The following is a 19,972-nucleotide window of genomic DNA, read 5'->3' on the forward strand; positions in this document are numbered from 1 at the left end:
TCCTGCCTTCCTGCTCTGTGGCTTAGACGTACCTACCCAGTAACTTCAATAATAGCAACAAACAGCACAGCTGCACAAAGATGTAGCTTTTATACCTTTCCTGTTTTTCTCTCTGAATAATCTTCAGAACTGGAGTTTGGTGAGGTGTTGTGAATTTCTGTGTTACGAGCCCCCTGGCTTCTTCCACCTCACAGAGCTCAACTCTTTACATTTCCCCGGGAAGAGGAAATGATCACCATATAACTTTCCAGCATAAATCTGGCCAAAGCATTTCATTTGCAACTCCAATTTGACTGTTTTGAGAACGCCTCAGAACCTGATGTGTTCATTCGTCCCATCCCACCATATAACATGCAGGCATTGGGAAGCCAGCTCTTATTATTCCTCCAAGAGAACAAGATCTACCAGCTTTCATGAGTCAGCAAACATTTCTTTGCAAATCTCCCCACCGCCATTGCTGGTTCCAGAGATATTAATGTTTCGTGGGATTAAATTTCAGCTTGAAGGGGAAATGCAAACTCACACCTACTCGCTGTCAGGTCCTGTTTGGAGGAGAGCGGTTTACAGCAAGAAGAGAAAGGAATCTTAACCCTCTCTTTGCTGACTGCACAATCACTTTTCTGTGGCTTATTGCAAAAGAGAGCCTTAATCTTGGTGTGTCTTAACAAAGGCAGTGAAGAATCCACGGCGTCTTAAAAGGCCGGCACATTTCTCATTGCCAGGAGATGCTGAAGGCCCAGGAGGGGTGGGGGAAATCAGTGTACACGATTATCATCACGTCTACGAAAGCGCATCTTTCACAACAATTACATTAGTCTTTAAGATGCCATAGGGTGCTATGCATTCTCTCTGTCCTGCTCAGCAGTTAAACTAAAGGTGTTTGGGGGAGCATCCTTCACCCAGTGTTTTCCCCCCTCTCTTTTTGCATTCCCATGTCCATCTATATTCTATTTGCTTGTTAATCAGCTTTTGGCAAGCAACACACCTCTCTGTTTTCTTGTGCTGCAGTGGCTGCTCTGTGAAAGTCACAAGGAGCCCATTCATCGCAGCACTGCAGAAGTGGAGGCTGGCTCTTGCAGGTTCATCTGCACTGTGTATTATTACCGTGTCAGTACATTTAATTCACTGCTGCAGATCTGCTAGCCTGGCATCTCTGTTGCTTCAGAAGAGTAGGGGAGGCAGGAAGGCAGGCAGTCAGGCAGAGGAACAACAACAAATGATGCCTTAGCACCTCCAAAGTGCTTGCACTAAATTTTTTTTCTTTTTTAAGAGCAATATCCCATCTTAACATGAAAGGTTAAGAGCATGTTTCAGGTTTGTGACCTCAGGTCCCCCTCCCCTGAGCTCTAAGAATCCAGATGGCAACGTTTTGGAGCTGGACTCAAAGGCGTGAACTGAGCATGGAGTTCCCGTTAGGAACGAAACTGTAAAGGATGCAGATAAATTAAGAGGGTGGGTCCCCTTTGAAAGGCTTTTTGCAGGTATGTTTGGTTGCAGCCAAGCCTAAAAGACTGCAAAAATGACTCCCTTTCCAACATAGACTGTTCATTAGAATGATTAAGGTCATGGGAGAAGGTTATGGCATTCAGGATGCAGTAAACAGCTTATCTGGATGAGTAAATTTCAGAGCACAGTAGGGACCCGTAATGACCACAAAAGCTGCTTATTGGGAGCATAACAAACCCAACGAATGACCGGGTGGAGAGAAAAAAAATCTTTTGGTTTGGGAGGATTTAGAAGCATTCTCTCACTGTCTTCTTTGAATGCTGATGATTCTGTTTCTTGTGAGGAAGAACAGCCAGTGAGTAAAGTCTAACTATAATCCCTGAGTCCTTTCCCCAACACTCCAGGGTATATGAAAGAATGCATCTGAACATGCATAAAGCAGTATCCTTGTCTGTTGAGTAGACACTTTGAGTATGCAAGGCAAATAAAAGAAAAGCGTATCGATAAAGACACCATGGTTTGGGCCATGTGCAAATTCTGTGTCTGGTATAAATTATGAAAATTCGGTAATCTGACTTATTTTGTATAATGAATTCTGAACATTTCTGGAGTTTGCATCCTATCCACAATCTCTGATTTTGCCAGCTGTATGGAGGGATGAGGAGCTGTGCAGAGTGTTGACATTCTGTGTCTGACCTGAAACTCTATTTCAGCCTCCGCTTCAAGCTTCTGAGATTCCAGGAAGTATTTCCTGTGCATTTTAAAGTGTATCTTCATGGCCGTAGGGACTGGAAACTTGCTCCTTTTAAAAATGCTGAGATTCCCAGGATGACGTGACTTCTGTGGCTGTTTCTACACCCTGCATTTTGGGCACTTCAGCAGCATATACAGTCCTTGACCATTCTATGCATCCTAACATATAGGAGAAACCAGGTCAGAGGATGCAGTTGCCAAGAAGATGAAAGCCTCTCCATTTTCTTTTCTTTGCTTATAAATAAATGCAAAAGGTAACAACTTGACTGTGTCATCCATAAGGGGAGAGGTGACATGTATGGGGAAATAATACTAAGGTTGAACAAAATGTCATGGCGTGGATAGTTTTAGTTGAATGCATGAAGGGAGGGAATTTTTATTCCTCTTGCTGCTCAATTTCCAGCTGAATCAGTATAAAAATTCAGAGCCCGGGTGATGCAGATCTTTTAACAGCTACAAAAATAAATTGTCAAGCCTAATGGTTTCCATGGTGAAAGTCTTGCAGGCTGTCTAGAAAGGGCCTTTATAGAAAGCTATCATGTTATAAAAATAAACACAGATGCACATTTCCCAACATTTTCTCGATGGATCCGTCAGAAGTGGGTGTTGCCATCACTCCAAATATCTGCAAGGAGAAGATTTCTTCGTAGCAGAGCTGGGCTCCATCAGTCACCCAGCTGGTCACCATGAGCCCATCATTCCCTCTCTTTTCTAGCTGACTTAAATAAGTCCAAACAATTGGCTATCATTTGTCATCCCTGACAGGTTGTGGAGGTAGGTAGCCTTATTCAAAATGGCGCCTCACTTTCCCACAGCTGGTTCAGGCAGCCTCTGATGTGTTTCATTGGTTGCTGTTATTATTATTATTCTTATTATTCGGTTGAAACTGGTTCAGGGCTGAGGGGGGAATTAATGGAAGCTTCTGTGGCTGATGCCTGTTAGTTCTCCCCATCCTTACAGCACAGAGACTCCATGTTGTGCAGAACCAGCCATTTCCTCCTCGAAGCTATAGCTCTTAGGCTGGCCTGAGATGATGCTATAGGCTTGGAGAACAGCTGTAGACCTTAGATCCCAAGGTGCTACTTGGGTCTCCTTCCCCTGGTTACCACTAGTGATACTGGGCAAAACATAGGAGCATCTTCCGTGACCCCCTTTATTCTGTGCAATCTCCCTTTTCTGAAGGTTACTTGTGGGACTGGGCCAAGGAGAAGCAGCAACCCGCACCGTCAAAGCACTTCTATTTATTTTTTGTGTGCTCACTGCTGTGAATGACAGATGGAAGTAAAAGGGCCTTGAATCATCCCAAACGTGATTCCAAAAATCAAGGTGGGAAGTATTTTCAAAGCTACTTGCCTCCCTTCCCCCCTCCCCGACTTTCTCAACATTTATCACACATTAATTATGTCATTAGGAAGACTGAGAAATGTAGCTGTAAGAAGAGACTGTGCTGTTGAATTCGCTAGAGGGAAACCCCCATGGCTTTTTCTTTTTGAGGCATATGCACACTACAGACAAACGGTGTTAATAATTATTTGCTGTTGCCCGGGCGGTGGACCTTGGGAACTGTGGTTCTGTAAAGGAGTGCAGAAGTCACTAGGAATTTCTAACAGAGTTTTCAACAGGCTCACTGAACTACAATTCCCAGGATTCTGTGGAGAAAGGAATGGTAATTAAACTAGTATAAAACTGACAGAAAATCCTCCCCCAACCTGGTGCCCTCCACAGTTTTTGGACTATCTGTCCCATAAGCCCCAGCAAGAATAGCCAGTGTGGTTGTGCATCATGGGAGCTGTAGTTCAAAACATCTGGAGGGCACTAGGTTGAGGAAGGCTGTTAGAGAAGCATAATACGAATAAGCAGGACTCTTACTTGGGTGCTCCTTCATGAGAAGGTCTGCTTACAAGGAAGATTCCAGTTTCCCACTTGGAATCGGAACCTTTCTCAGCTTTGCTGTGGCTACAGCTTTAGCAAGTCCGCTGGCTCAAGTGGAAGAGGAGCTTCATTTTAAATGTAAACCTGGGGCACTGTGGGGAGTGTAGTACAAAAACCAAAAAATAAATAAATCAATAATTTAAACAAAGAGCAAGAATTTTCAATAGGAAACCTGATTTTGTTTTGTAAAAGTGCACCAGTCAGTTGTCATCATCTCACCCCCACCCCCCTAAAATCAGCATCTGTGCATGAAATATTTTCATACTCAAAATGAACAGGGCAGCCCCTGCTCTTCTGATTTCTAGCTTACCTTATGAAGCACTCATGGTATGAAATCATTGGATGTGGTTGATGTCTCCTGCTATATGAAAAACTCCCAATTTCTGGCTCATATGTTAGTGATGAAGCTAGACTTTTTATTATTCATTTGGAGTTTTAGGCTAAGGAGCTTTACCAATTAATTTCACTCATAAAGAGTCTCCCCTTTAAGCTGCTCTTGCTCGATGCAGAATTTCCATCTGCACAGAAAAAGGGTGGCACCTTATTTATTTTTTCCAGCATTTCAGAGGCAAGATTCAAGGCTAACGTATTCCCAAAGGCTCCTGGTAACACAGGAAGGCTTCTCTTTGCTTGGATGGACAACCGATAATGGCTGAATGCATTGCCCAGAGGCTAAAAGTCACGTGACTCTTAATCTAGACCTTGCAGTCTATAGATTGCAATCAATGCTGAGATGTGCTGATGAAACACAAGGGGGAAAGCCTATAAAGGGAGAGGAGGTTATATGCTTCTGGGCAAAGGTAGAAGCTATTTAAATAGTTGTCGTTTTCTATAAATGAAGCACTGTGGATCTCTCTCCCCCCTGCTGCCGCCGCCTCCTTCTCCTTAATATGTATGGTTTTAAAATTAAAATTGCAATAACTATGGAAAAGAAAGAATGCCCCCCTTACTAGAAAACCAAATAGATTGATGCACATTTTCAAAGAGCTCTCTCTCTCTCTCTCTCTGCTCATGTAAAAACACCAGGCAGTCCCCACAAATAACCCAGAGATGCGTTTTAAATAAAAGGACACATTCTACTCATGTAAAAACTCACTTATTCCTGGACCATCTGTGGGCCGGATTTAGAAGGCGATTGGGCTGAATCTGGCCCCCGGGCCTTAGTTTGCCTACCCATGATTTAAAGCTTACAATAGGCAGCAAAAGATCAAAGTTTGGCAGAACTCTGCAGACTTTGCAAGTGTCTGGATGTGCATCCATAGTGCACTGCTTATGTGGGGCCAATTGAACTGCCTAGAATCTAGATACATCTTTTGCTGCAAACAGGAATCCACATATCCACCTCTAGAGCCGCACACAACTACAGCTGGAGTGGGGCCTGGCTGAACATTGTGTCTCTGTTAATATCCCCTGTGCTGCCAAGAATTTTCACCATGCACAACTGAAGCAAAGAAAAAACCAGACTAGCCCATCCATTAACTACTCCCTAATGGAGTTAATCAATCTTCTGCCCTATTCACCAATAATTGTGTGCGAAAATATGAGTCTTCTAATATGCCCTGAAAGCACAGGGAGGAATCTTCTGTAAACACTTGCAGTGGCTGTTTGTAATGGTTGAGCTACTACAGATTCTGCAAGCAGGAAATCTGGGGACAGGAATAATTTTTGGCAAAAGCATTATTTGCTCCAAATTTATAGAGCCACGTGAGAAACTGAAAGGAAAAGGAGGTGCCTGGAGGCATCTGGCAGCTAGCACAACTATTGCATTGGATTTCATATTGCCCAACTATTATTCTGGCCCTTACGCCATCTAACCTCTGCTTTAAAATCTCCGAGGAAGGAAAGTCCACCACCTCTTGTGGGAATCTGTTCCACTGTTGAACAGCTCTTACTATAAAGGTAAAAGGTAAAGGGGTCCAGTCAAAGGCAACCATTGGGAGTGGCGCTCATCTCGTTTTCAGGCTGAGGGAGCTGGCATTTGTCCACAGACAGCTTTCTGGGTCATGTGGCCAGCATGACTAAACCGCTTCTGGTGCAACGGAACACCGTGATGGAAGCCAGAGTGCAGAGAAACGCCGTTTACCTTCCCGCCACAGCAGTACCTATTTATCTACTTGCACTGGCGTGCTTTTGAACTGCTAGGTTGGCAGGAGCTGGGACAGAGCAATGGGAGCTCACCCCGTCACATAGATTTGAACCACTAACCTTCTGATCAGCAAGCCTGAGAGGCTCAGTGGTTTAGACCACAGCGCCACCTGCTCCCCAGCTCTTACTATATCCTGTTTGGGCATATATTATTCGAAATCCCAGATTGTTCCATGAGGCTTACTCCCTAATACGTATGCAAAGGGATTGACACGTGAATCTGTGTCATACAAAACACAAAGGTAGTGTGTTGGTGTGTGTGGCAACCTCCCTCAATAAAGATGGGAGTGAGGTAATGTGATCAGATTTGGGTGCTGGAAAATCTAGACACACCCTGTCAGTAATACTTGAGAGGTTTGATATTATCTGTATGTGGGAGCATTTTCTAATATTCAGCAGCAAGGATCGTTAATAATTTGAAGGGGAAACCTGTGGCCTCTTATCCTTCAACCAGTGTAGCAAAGTAACAATGAAGCATTAAATAAACTGGAAGTTTATTTAAACACACTCAGTGAGGGTTATAGCTTGATGGTTACTCTAAAAAAAAGCACAATACTGTGTTTCAGTCAAAACCTCTTCACGGAGGTATTTAAGAACTCCCACTTTAACCTGTTTCTGAATAAACTGATTCCATCTGATGGCCGTCTGTCATGGATGCTTTAGTTGAGATTCCTGCATTGCATGATTCTTGAGGTCCCTTCCAACTTGATGATTCAGAGAGTCTTGTTTCTCCCATAGCCACAGCCTTGGTTTAAAACAGAAATCAAACATTGCTCTGCCTCTCTCTCCAGCTTTCTGCTTTATTTCTAGGTCACATCCCTTCACTCTCAACTCTCAACTCAGGCTTAGTTCTTCTAGCTATCTCTGTGTTGAAGGAGGGGCCCCAGCCACTTGCCATCTCTCACAAAGCCTGCTTTTGTTTGTTCTCTGAATGGCCCATCGCCCAGGCGATCACCTCAACACAGCCTGGTTATATTTTAACACTTCCTGGATCCAGGAGTTAAAAGGATCTTGCATACAGCCTACTTCCTCCCCCACCCCAAACTCTAAGCAATGTTATTGCTGCAAAGTACAAGGCCTGTGTTGTGACTACCTACATCAGGGGTCAACAAGCTTTCTCAGCCATGTCCCTCAGACCATGTGGTGGGCCGGACTATATATTGGGGGGGTGAACGAATTCCTATGCCCTACAAATAACCCAGAGATGCATTTTAAATAAAAGCACATATCCTACACATGTAAAAACACGCTGCTTCCCGGACTGTCCACGGGCCAGATTGAGAAGGTGATTGGGCCGCATTCGGCCCCTGGGCCTTAGGTTGCCTACCCCTGACCTACATGCACTTAAAAGACATGTGGAAGGTCAGGCTAGAAAACAAAAACATTGCTAATGCTACAGTGCAGAGGCATAAACGGCCAGTCTCTTCCAGTCCTTGCATCATGGCTTACGCCCATAGCAAGCTGTGAAGAAGGACTTGGTCCATGCAACACTTTTGAACAAGGAGCAATAAATAACCCTGGACCCACTTAAGCCCCATTTGCCTTATTGTTCAAATGCAGTAACAGCTGAGGATCCCATACTGTTGCCATAGTATTTAATCAGTCCTAATTTTAGTGGGAGGGTTTTATTTTATTGATTTCCAATATCTATTAAGAAGTAACAGAGGAAGCCTCATAGTTCATGCAGCGGTGGGTGGTTGCTGTGCTCAGACCCCAGCTGTGCCATACCGAATCTCCTTTTCTATGCAACAGTAAGTTCTTCCACCCAACCTTCGTACAATTTTCATGATGGATCATGGGGAGATGGTTCTGCAATAACAGCTGTTTTCACAGCTAGTGAAACAGTGCCGCTCTGTACCATTCTGTAAAGCTAACAGTGTTTGTGTGTGTGTGTGGAATAGAACCGTGATTGCCACAACACTTTTCATGTTTGTCGTAAGCTGTTACTGAATTCAGGGAGCACTGCATCTCGGAAGTCTTCCACAAACCACCAGGAGTACCACTGGATGGCAGCCCCCAGTTAGAAGTGTTTCTGACAATGAGAAAAATCAACACGCCAAATTGAATACTGTATCTCCAAATGACAGCAGCTCAATGGGCTGGTTCAAACTAATTCAGATGGAACCTGAAACAGTTGCTAAGCTTTACGTGAATGAGCTTGAAGCAGCCTCAAAGCTCATGTGCCTGCCCTCCTTCTCTGGCACAGCTGTGAGGAGATCAGAAACATCTGTTTCCATTTATGAACTAACCAGAAATTCATATAAAGGCTATTAATGGCTTAAAATGCAACAAGGTCGATTTGGCCCCCCAGCCCATTTCCAGGGGCTTTTGCATATTGCTGTACACACCCGAGAGGGGGCAGGGATGGCTTTGCCTGATGCACATTACCAGCACTACTTTCAAGAAAAAAGGGTGGCAGAACTCACCATGAATGCATCTCTTGTTCTCTTATAATGGCAATGGTGCCCACCTAAGAGATGCCGGGTCTGGGTTCCGGCGAGTTCTGGCTGAAAAAAAAGCCCTGCACATCACCTATTAGATTTTCCCATGCCTGCAATGCCCTGAACTCATTCATGAAGTTGTCGTCTACACGTACTCCATGACATCTTAAGTGTACACACGTCAGCTCAACTGCAAAGCGAGTGTAGCTTACATTTTTTAATTGGAGGGAAGCTGGTTTGAGAGAAAACACATCAAACAGCAGCCTTTCTCAAGAAACGACCAGATATGAATTGTAGATGCTGCTACAATCTGCAGTGGTGGGGGCCCAGTGGAGCCAGAGAAAAGAGGAGGGTAAACACAGCCTAAGCTTAAACTTGGGTTAGTAAACTAAGGTTAGTGAAGAAGCCAGGCACATATACCATGGATCGATCCTGGCTGGTTTGAACTAACCATACCTTAATCATAGCATGGATGGATAATTCTGGTGAGTAAAAGCGGAGGCGACAGCTTCCAATCTTCCCTCAGGCCATGTGAGAGAAAGGCCTTATCCACATTTCCTCTTTTAAAAAAATATTTTTATTAAGATACAGTCGTACCTTGGAAGTCAAACACCTTGTGAGACAAACATTTTGGTTCCTGAATGCAGCAAACCTGGAAGGGTTTGTTCTGGTTTGTGAACGTTCTTTGGAATCTGAATGTCCGACACAGCTTCCGATTGCCTGCAGGACCATGCCTTGGTTCCCGAACGTTTTGGAAGTTGAATAGCCTTCCGGAACGGATTCTATTCAACTTCTGAGGTATGACTGTACTAAGATGGGGAGCGGGGTTTTGCAAGGTACATACACCATCTCTATTTTCACATCATAAAGTCCTTTCTACACACCAGTCATATTCAATGTGAGACTTTGATTTTGTATATGATACAAGGGCAGGGGAGGGCGAGGGGGGAAGGAGGGAAGGTGGGTAATAAAACTTTCATTCTTTTGCATAGTGTGTGTGTGTGTGTGTGTGTGTGTGTGTGTGTGTGTGAGGTTATGTGTCAGTATCACGTGGGTAGGTTCTCTTTCTATTCCTTTACTGTATTAGTTTTCATTGGTATTGAGAGAGATTGGGGCGGGGGTGTGGGACTGTTTGGTTACCTTCCGCTGACTGCAGCGAGGCTTGTTTGCATGCGTGTGGAGGGAGAGGTTTTTGGGTCAAGTGAGTCATATCAGTTTGGATGCTGTTGGTGGGTTCTTGTTGTTGTCTTGTAGGGCTGTGTGTATAATAATGGGGAGCAATACCAGGAGGGTGAAGGTGTCCTCTTTTATTTGTCCCTGTCCACACGTCCTGTTGTCCCGCTGCTTTCACCTGGGGAAAACTGCGCTTTAGCACTCAGTTGGAGCAAACGATCACTCCAGATTTCCCCTGGATTGCAGTTTGTTCCAACGTACTGCCAAAGAGTGGGTTTTCCCTTGGAAAGGAGTGGGGCAAGAGGAAAGCTGCTCAGAGCCATGCCTAGAAAGTGTGGGTCAAGTGGGAAAATGGCCCAGATCCATGCTTTCCAGGCATGGCACGAGTGAAAGTGTGGCAGAGCCCATACAGAGAGGGGTAAAGGTAAAGGGACCCCTGACCGTTAAGTCCAGTCATGAACAACTCAGGGGTTGCGGTGCTCATCTCGCTTTACGGGCCGAGGGAGCTGGCGTTTGTCCACAGACAGCTTCTGGGTCATGTGGCCAGCATGACAAAGCCACAGGCACAAGATGTTTTATGTTGTGTTTTTCGTCAGACACAATTTGATCCCCACAAGTCCTTTGAAAAATGTGTGTGTGTGCACCTACTGCAAAAGCCTGCTCACCGCAGCCATATATATATTTGTAAATGAGCTTTTTGAAACAATTCCCACATTGAAAAGCAGAACTCAATTCAAATTGTGTTTCCTGTTCTTAAGTTCTATTTTTTGTGTGTGTGCCTATTGATTCTGCTCTCTCTGATCTGCAGAAGCCACCCAGCGGATGGATTTTTTAATGAGTTCACAAACATTAGAGCATTGTTCTTTTGAAAGCCGCCTGTACCTTGCCAATATTAATAATAATCCAAGAGCCCAGTCCTAAGAGGCTTCTGCAATATTGTTATTTTCCCTCCACTTCTCTGAGCAGCTCCAGGGCTGCAGAGCTTATCCAGGTCTGGTTTCCTTTGGAAGGAGGTGGCATGAGGCATACCGTATTGGGGTTTTGTAACATTTGCATTTATTTACAAGTCTACAGACAGTGCAACAGTGAAGACAGGGTTTAAACATGCTGACAAGTAGCCCAGAATCCACTGCTTGCACACCAGGTCCCACCCAGCACCCAAAGTTCTTTTTTACAGAGTCAAAACTCAGCAGCGGCTGGGACAAGCGTGGGTGATCGTTGCTTCACTTGTCCTAGCCGCAGCCTGGCCCCTGGGCTGCAGGGCAGAGGTTGAGGTTGGGGTGCTCAGAAGCGCCCAGTGACAGCAGGGGGTGACGGCCCCCCTCAATATTGGGGGAGCTTAAGCCCCCTCTGTCCCATATACCTAGCGCCACTGGTGTGTACATTGAAAGCTGTAGGTCATAGAGCTACAATTCTCAGAGTTTCCTGTGCATAAATATAGACCATTAAACCATGTTGAGGATTGTAACTCTATGAGAAGGGTAGGGGTCTCCTAACAACTCTCAGCACCCTTGACCTACTTCTCCCAGAATTCTTTGGGGGAAGCCATGACTGTCTGAAGTGGTGTCACAGAGTGTTTTAAATGTATTGTGCGAATACGGCCTAGCAATAAAAAAGACCTTTATTTTTTTGTTTTTAAAAAATAGTAGCCCTTTGGATATATTCTGTAGGAGTCCCTCACCCCCCTCAGATTGTTCTCCCTTCTAATTTCACTGAAAGAACCACTTTTTACAGCAGACACTGAGCTGCAAAATTTGGGGGCATGTCTCTTAACAGTTTGGGGAAGGGGTGAAAAGTTGAATCAATCCCACACCTTCCAATCTTATTAGAGCAATGCATTAGATTTTGGTGGCCTTTTGAGCAAATGGATGGATTCACACTCCCCCCCTCCCATTTTCTACCCCCGCAGCTGTGCAGTCTAAAGTTATCTTGTTTTCTCATTTATAAGTGTTGTTAAAGGAAGCTCCCAGGAGACGATGCACTGTACTGAACATGAAAGCTTTCGCTGAACTGAATTTGCCGGGAAGAGGAATCTCAGTAGCTCGGCTCCTTATACGCTGCAGCGTTGGGCAAAATGATCAAGGTGAATCTAGAGAGTTCATATGCACGGCTGCCTTTTTTTCTGCACAGCTCAATGGTGGCAGCGCAATGTGCCCGAAAGCCACCACTTCTGTGTCATGCTCCTCGCTAATGAGGGTTGCGCTTGGAAATTGCCAGATAGCGGTGGAGCAAGAGGATTGGCAGGGAGCTCTTGGACCTTCTGCAGAAAAGGGAAAGCTGGGATGGTTCCAAGGCTTTGGTCGGTGGTTCTTGAAGGAGACTAGACTCAGAGCTGGGAGAGAAGGATTCAAACCATGTTCGGAAGTGGATCTACAGTTCTGCTACTCTTAGGTTGCCTCTCTGCAGGGCTTGCTGGGGCAGGGGTGAGCTCTACATCATGTGGTTCCAGTGAAGGAATCACACCTATGCAGATCTTACCAGAAGTTACTTTATTGGTGAAAGTGTTGCAGGCTGCACCACCTCAGTAGGCACCATCCTTTCCCTCGAGCTTCCAAATGCCTCCAGCTTTGGTGCTTCTTCACCACCTATACGCATACCTTCCCCACATATTCTTCTTTCCTTTTCCCACTGCAGGCCGGGTCTGTTTTCTCCCATTGCCTGGCTCTCCTACCAATAAGCGGTTCAGGCAGGAACCTGGCTCACCATGGTGTCTACTAGTGATTGGAGAGAATGTTCCTGGATTAATTGTTCAAAGGTGACGCTGCCTTGGACAAAAAAATGATACACTCAAGGAAGCCTGTGTATGCTGTTTACATACCTGGAACTGTTTTGATCAAGCAGGTGCTGTTGTGGTTGGGATCCGGGGGGCAAAATAGGTGTAAATAGAATGGCTAAGCTGACTTTGCCCATCAGCTCAGTGCCACTGAAGAGAAGGCCCTGCTCTGCCACATTTTAGACACCTAGGCTTGCTTTGGCCCCAAGAGACAGCTGGCCTTTCTATGTCACTGTTCGCAGTGAAGTTGCCTTAGGCTGAGGCAGACCACTGGTCCAGCTGACTGGCTCACCAGGATTTCAGACAGGAGGCCATCTTCTCTCTAGAACAAGGGTGGGGGAAGTGGATCCAGCCAGAAGACTAGACCCAGAACTGGCCCACCCCCTGTGGACCATTTTTGACAGATAGGCACAGCCACCCAATTGTCAGTTGCCTGGGACTGTATGACATGAGGTAACATGAAGCTTAAGGCCCATACGCAGGCACATCCAATCTTAGCAAAGTCATCCCATGGTGTTAAGATCAAAGATAGGCCTCAACAGCTAGTAAACTAGCCAATTAGAATTTCCTGTTATAAAGGAGAAAGCCATCATGTGGACCTGGTACAATCTGTAATAGAGGGAGGCAGGTACCCAGATCATTTTGGAACTGCGAGGCACCCCAGTGATCATACCATCTTATGCAACAACAGCACTGCACCATGTGATGGATGCTCCAGCATCAGAAACAGACACTACCTTTTCAGGCTGTTCCCTGTGGAGTGACTCTTGAGTGCTCTCCCAGCCTACAGTTTTGGCAGCTGGCCCTGGACTGTCTCCACTCTCCCATCAACATGAAATGAATCAGCTTCCCCCTTTCCCACCCCCTCCTTCCATAGTCCTGTCCTCTTTTTTATGTTTAGCTGTTAAAAGGCACAATACCTATTTTCTCCCTGTCCAATGAGTCCTGAATTTTGCAACTAACACCAGAATATTCTTCTTTTGCCTCACAGAGTATTTTCCTGGCCTCCAAAACTTTGTTAGAACACATGTTAAATTCTGAACTACTGAAAATTATAGCATTTGGGGGGGGGGTGCGTTTCTGTGACACACACAATAAATACACAGATTTAAGTATCGTGAAATGTAAAAAGTAAGCCGTACATTCTAAATCGTATCCACAACCTAAGGCATATGAAATGATTCCATGAGATTTATCATCTGCCATTCTTATCAGAAAGGTTCCCGTTGTCCTGCAGGGAAGTACAGTAAATACGAGATCTGTTTTTGCCTGAGAGATCTTGATGGTGCCCAAGGTTATCATTCTTCCTGCAAGGATGACAGACATGGTTTCCCTCCCTATTTTATTTGCACAACAACCTTATGAGGTAGGTTAGGCTGAAAAAGAATGATTTGCCCAAGCCTAGGACTGTCACTCTCTTTGCTATAGCATACTGTGTTGAGTCAGTGATTGAGCTTTACACTTTGATAAGCCACTATGTGGTTTTATAAATGTATGTAGGCAAGACTCCACCCTCTGCCCACACCCTTCCTGTAAATGCACCATAGAGCACTGAATCAGGAATCTCACCATCAAGTATTCTATAAGACAGAGGTAACTAACCTGTACATTTTCAGATGTTTTTGGACTCCCAGCTCCCATCAGCTTCAACCAACATCTTTGCCATCCCTGATGATATGATACCGTTTTTTCCTGCCTGAAGTTTTTTTGTTTGCTAGCTTTTAACTGAAGTTATCAATACAAGCCTCTGAGACAGAACAGGTGGGGCACCCTCTCTGGGCACTGCAAGCTCAAACTCACCCTCTGCAAGCTTTTTCACCTGAAGGGGGGGGGGATAAAATTCCTCCTGCCACTGCCAATGAACAACCAGCAGCTTGAGCAGACTGGCAGTTCTGAGCCCAGATAATGAGCAGAAGGAAAAGAGTGGAGAACATTTCTCCATCTGCCCTTCCTCTAGCCACCTCATACCCTGCCAAGGTTGAGTTTGGCTCCTTTTTAAAAAACAAAAATAAAAATGGGGAACTGTAGCTTGAGCAATAGTTAGGCACTCAAAGGCTTTAGCTGAAATGTAGATAGTTGCCATAGCAATGCATACAGTGATGACAATTCTGGGCTTTATGGGATTGGTCAGGCATGATTGCTGTTGAACAGTGCTGTGGGCTCCTTATATTACAAATGAGAGCATCATAGGAACCCCTAGGGTTTGAAGCATATAGAAAGGAGTTGTTAAGGCATTCTAAAGAAGCTTCACTATGGCTCCAGCTGAACATTTTCCATGTGTCTGTTCCAAGCCCTCCATATATGTGTGTGGTGTCTGTTTTCCTTCTCCTGTGACATACTTGAAAGCTACAAACATAGGGGTAGGCTTGGAGAGCCAGAGCATTCTGCCTGGGGAAAGGAAGAGCTGAGAGAAAGGAAACTGGGCTACGGTCATTACAAAAATGTAGATTTAGAAATATCCAACTAAGCAAACACTCTGCATTCTCCTGGGTTTTAAAACCAAACCAGCAGGAAGGATAAGGGAAGCTTTGGGGATTCTTGCTTCGGGTGCTGCTTTCCATTTGAGCCCAGCAGCAGGGACCTGGGGTTTTCCTGCACCAGTGAACTCCCCAGCAGAAGACAACCCAAAGATGAGTTTTGGCATTTGACAAGCAGGCAAAAAACCGCTCCCATCTTGCCTGCCTGCCTCTCCTTCAGCTCTTCTTGCTTGAGCCCCTCTTTCAGGGTTCCTCCCTTCCAGCATTCTGCATGCCCATCTCCATCTACCCTTCAGGGTCCCATTTCCAGTTTTTTTTTTTTCAAGATCAGCAATTCCTAAACAGCCAGCCAGCCAGCCAGCCAAGGACCACTTGAAAATTGCTGAGGTTCTCGGTGGACCACCTAAGAGTCATCTACACTTCCATTTTCTAAACATGGGTCTGAGCGGTTTTGCCTTTGCTCCTGCTCCACTGCTTTCCCCTGGAAAATCCACACTTTAGTGCTAATTCAGAACAAAATCCATGGAAAACCCACTTGCTATTTGTTCTAGTAAAGTGCTAAACCTTGGGTTTTCCCAGCATGCAAATGGATTTATGGATGAGCCCTTAATGACTTTTTTGCCTGTTTGTGCTAATTCTAATCGGCTATCACAGTATGAATTTTTTCATTTATTCTTGTTGCTTCTTTTCTTTCTTACACCGTATTGCATTTCATTGTATTAGCATTTGAATTCCATAGACTACATATTGCCAACATTCTTCACAGACATGCCGTGGACTTCCTGGATGCAGCATGCAGACCACTGGTGCTCTGCAAACCACATTTATCTTGTTCTTCTTCTTCTTTGGCGATCACTCGTAGTCGAGTAAGATTGTCTTCCATAAACACAGTTTTAACAATGAGTCCGTAAGTGACATCTAGATCTAATACTCTGGAAGTAATACTCTTGAAGAGAGGGCTGTTGCAGCCATTGCTTGTGGACTAGACTAGATAGGCCCTTGGTCTGATCCTGCAAGGCTGCACTTATCTTCTTATCATCTTTCTGTTACCCTTTTAAAAGAAACTGTCCCATAATTGGTTTTTGGAAATCCCTCAAGAAAGACAATAGCTTAAAGTTTACCAAAGCACTAGAGGCTGTGCTGCAGAGATTGCTTCTCCCCCGGCTCTTTCTCTTCCTAACCCAAACAATCCTCTCAAGTGAACTTCAAAAGAGGGAGAGATGATAAAAAAGGAAGGGAAAGCTAGGTAGAAGGAACATGGTAGGGCACCTGTGCGATATCCAAAGCGCATTGATCCATCTCTCAACGTTTTGTACCCTGGAAAGAGATCGTGCTAAATTGGCCTGTGTGTGATTTTGGAGCACCAGGGCTGTTAAATGCAAATTTAAAGGACTATAACCTTCACACCTGTCACACATCTAGCCAGTCCTCTGGTTTGTGCAAAATGTGGTACCCATGCTTTGGACGCTGGAAGTTCGATGGGCTGCTGGCCAGCATGCCTCCAACCCAACTGAGACTGCATGGGATTTCCAGTGTGATGAATGGGTTTCTCCATGCAACTGCATGTGGTCGTGTTGTTGGGGCAACCGGTGAATCACAGAGCCTCTCTGTGTGATCCTGGCCAACGCTGCACACTCAGAGAGGACAAAGCCCAGTCCATGGGATGCTTCAGGAATTGACTCCCAGGGTAGAACAAAGATTCCTTGCAAAGTCTTGATAGGCTCACATGCCTGGAATGTAGTCTAATGTGAGATGGTTAAAACACAAGGCAGCAGAGTCAGAGAGGACTAAGTTTTACATTTTCCAACTTTGCAGAAGAGTTGGGCTATGTAAGGGCATGTACCTTATATAATACAGCAAATCTTACCCCTTCCTTCTCACCTTTCGCAATGTGTTCCTTGCCAAAAAATAAAAGTGCTTATTGTTATGGAACACAGATGAGTGGTGTACAATAGCTCTCGTTCTAAGCACTAGAATGCACTAAACACTTGAAGGCACTTTAAGATGGGAAAATATTACTCTTTAAAAAAAAGGCTATGCTCATGAGGCGGCAAACACTTCAGTGAGTTCTGTGTAAAGAAAAATGTGCAGGCTGCTTCCATTTCTGAACTTTAACTCTTACAAGTGCCATCAAACCCAGGTTTATTGCTTCGTCATTGACCGGGCTTTTGCTGCAAACCATAATTAATTTATGGATGAACTTCCATGCCTCAGGCTGTTACATAACTCCCCTTTCAGCCATGTACTTTCGTCCTGGGTTTGTTCACAAATGAAGCTATGGAGGTTTCCTGATTTATTTTATTGTTTCATTTATTGACGTTCCTCTTTTCATGATACAAATCCTTTCAAGTAACATCAAAATACATTATTTAATACGGCAATAGCAACATATCAAAAGACACCAGCATCCTTTCCACAGGCAGTTGGTAGTAAATGGCTCCATGGGGACCAGAATGTAGTCTAGGAGGACCAGCCCTGGTTACACTTCTCATGCTGCCCTTGCATGGATCTTTCCCACAGGGCAGTTGGTGGAAGATGACCCTGTAGGGAAGAGCAAACAGTCCAACAGAAGCTGGTCCTGATATCTTCTTCAGTACTGGTTTGGAAACAAGCTAACTTGGAACTCCAAAATCTAGACAGAAACTAGGGTGGTGATTTCAGAGGAACCCTTGCTCCTAGATTTGAGCAGCAGGTGATCTGTGGGGATCTGAGATGCAATCATTTATGCATCTCTCATTGTCCATAAGTATTGTTACACACCACCCCAGTCTCTGAGTGGCGCGAGATTCCAGGGTTCGGGCTTCCTTTTGGAAATGAGGCACAGTGGAGACTGTGGTGTCTTTATGATATATGGTTTATTTACAAACATATAAAACCTGAGCCCATGATGGAAGGACTTCTGGCATTACATGTCAAGGGGGTCCCGTTTCCAGCCCCTCCAAGCACCCCTATTTTCCAGGGACAGTTCCGGATTTAGAGAAGCCGTCCCAGTTTCTGATTTGATCCTGGAGTGTCCCTCTTTTCCATAGGATGTCCCTATTTTCATTGGAGAAATATTGGAAGGTATGGAATAGGATGGCCCTATTTTCATTGGAGAAATGTTGGAGGGTATGGTAGGATGTCCCTATTTTCATTGGAGAAATGTTGGAAGGTATGGAATAGGATGTCCCTATTTTCATTGGACAAATGTTGGAGGGGATGCGCTTTTCACATGGCTGCCATCTTGGATTCCCACTGTCAGCCCCCATAGTGCTCTGACCCTCTCCTTTTCAGCTTGCTGCTGGTTGCACATTGCAAATCCATTTTTCCTCCTGCTTTCATTACCCCCAACTGCCATTCTGAAACACAACTCTTCTAACCAGCACAGAGGAGATGCCCCACCTGTCTGGTGCAGAGTCTCTGCTAATGGCGCATATTCCATTGTTTGTTTGATGACTCAACCATTCTCAGGCTGGCTTGGCTACATCCAGTGGCGTAGCGTGGGTTGTCAGCACCCGGGGCAAGGCAAGTAATTTGCGCCCCCTAACCCATGGATTTGCGCCCCCTAACCCTAACCCCCAGATGTTGCGCCCGGTGCTGCTGGCACCCCCTGCACCCCCTACGCTACGCCACTGGCTACATCAGCCTCAATCTCTGCTGCATCCTGGGATTTAAGGGGGCTTGGTTAAATTCTAACTCTTTCCTGGTTCCTGGAATTTAGGGGAATCTTGGCCCCACCCCAAAAGTTATAACTCTATATTGATGCTAAAATTTAGCCTACTTTGAAGCAGCCTTCAGTGACAGTTTTTGCCCACAGCTTCCTCCCGAGGCTTTTCTGAAATGTCTGTTCAGCCTGAGATTACTGAACTGCTAACTAACTGTAAATTGTTCTCAGAGCAGAAGATACAGTTACAGAGGGAAGATCCCAGGAGGACCATTATATGTCTATGAGCAAACTTCAGTCTCTCAGTTCCAGGATGTTGTTTCAATATAATGCTGTTGTTGTCTTTGCTTTATTCTGCATTCTTAATTTCGTTTGGCACAGAAGCTTAGATTTCAGAATTCAGAGCAACGTGAGATACATTCCATTATCATTTCCTGCTTGGAATCAACAGCATGTGCTTCCCCTCCCCCATTTTTGGCCTTGGCCTTTAAACAAGACCTACAGGCATTGCTTTTCAATGTATGTTATGGAACACTTTTGCCAGTTTGCAGTTTTCATTATTGCTAAAGAAGCCACTGCAGTCCGGTGATCAGTGAATAGAACCTGGGCATGGGGAAAACAGAACTGCAGGTTCCTGGAGATGGACACTGTTCTGCAGGACGAATTCAAGCACAGGCTTGGACCATTTTGCACTGTTCAAGTGGATTAAAGTTGGGCTGTCTGCCAATTTTCCAGACATAGCTGGGATTTGTCCTTCCAGGCGTATGGCAGCCCATATCAGAAGTATTGAATTTTTGGCAAATTTCTGTAAAAATATGGGGGAATAGGTTTAAAACTTCAATATTATTATTTGGAGAGTTAGCAAACACACACACACACACACACACACACACACACACACACACACACCTACTTTGCTCCCCCTCAACAACTTTTGTGTCCGGAATTTGACTTCTTGATATATGGCAACCCTAATTAAAGGGCTCTGTTGTTCCAGTGCAAGAAATCCACTGAAAAAAATTCAGCCTTTTTGCAGTTTGGAAAGTGAGGAGGAAATGCATTGAGAAGTGTGAGATGAATGAATGACTTAACCGGAAGATGCTGGCACATCCTTGCAAGCAAATGTGGATGAATGTTCATTTCCATACATCTGCCCCACAGATCAATCCAGACAAATGCTCCTTTTAAG

At 44.9% G+C, this 19,972-nt stretch overlaps 2 long non-coding RNA genes across 2 annotated transcripts in view; both read right to left on the bottom strand.

The window, feature by feature from the left end:
- The window catches only part of LOC310706682, a 66,809-nt gene extending 52,242 nt beyond the window's left edge, over positions 1 to 14,567 (bottom strand). The window contains exon 1 of the long non-coding RNA XR_014526059.1: positions 14,266 to 14,567. This is a non-coding gene — a long non-coding RNA (uncharacterized lncRNA). The remainder of the gene's footprint in view (positions 1 to 14,265) is intronic.
- LOC310706740 lies at positions 2,707 to 7,102 on the bottom strand. Its single transcript, XR_014526134.1, has 3 exons — positions 6,886 to 7,102; positions 4,069 to 4,223; positions 2,707 to 2,824 (listed from the first exon to the last, which is right to left on the bottom strand). It is a non-coding gene; the product is annotated as an uncharacterized lncRNA (long non-coding RNA).
- Positions 14,568 to 19,972: the final 5,405 nt, after the last annotated feature.

Source organism: Podarcis liolepis, assembly GCF_965112155.1.
Source record: "Podarcis liolepis genome assembly, chromosome: 5".
NCBI classification, from domain to species: Eukaryota; Metazoa; Chordata; class Lepidosauria; order Squamata; family Lacertidae; genus Podarcis; species Podarcis liolepis.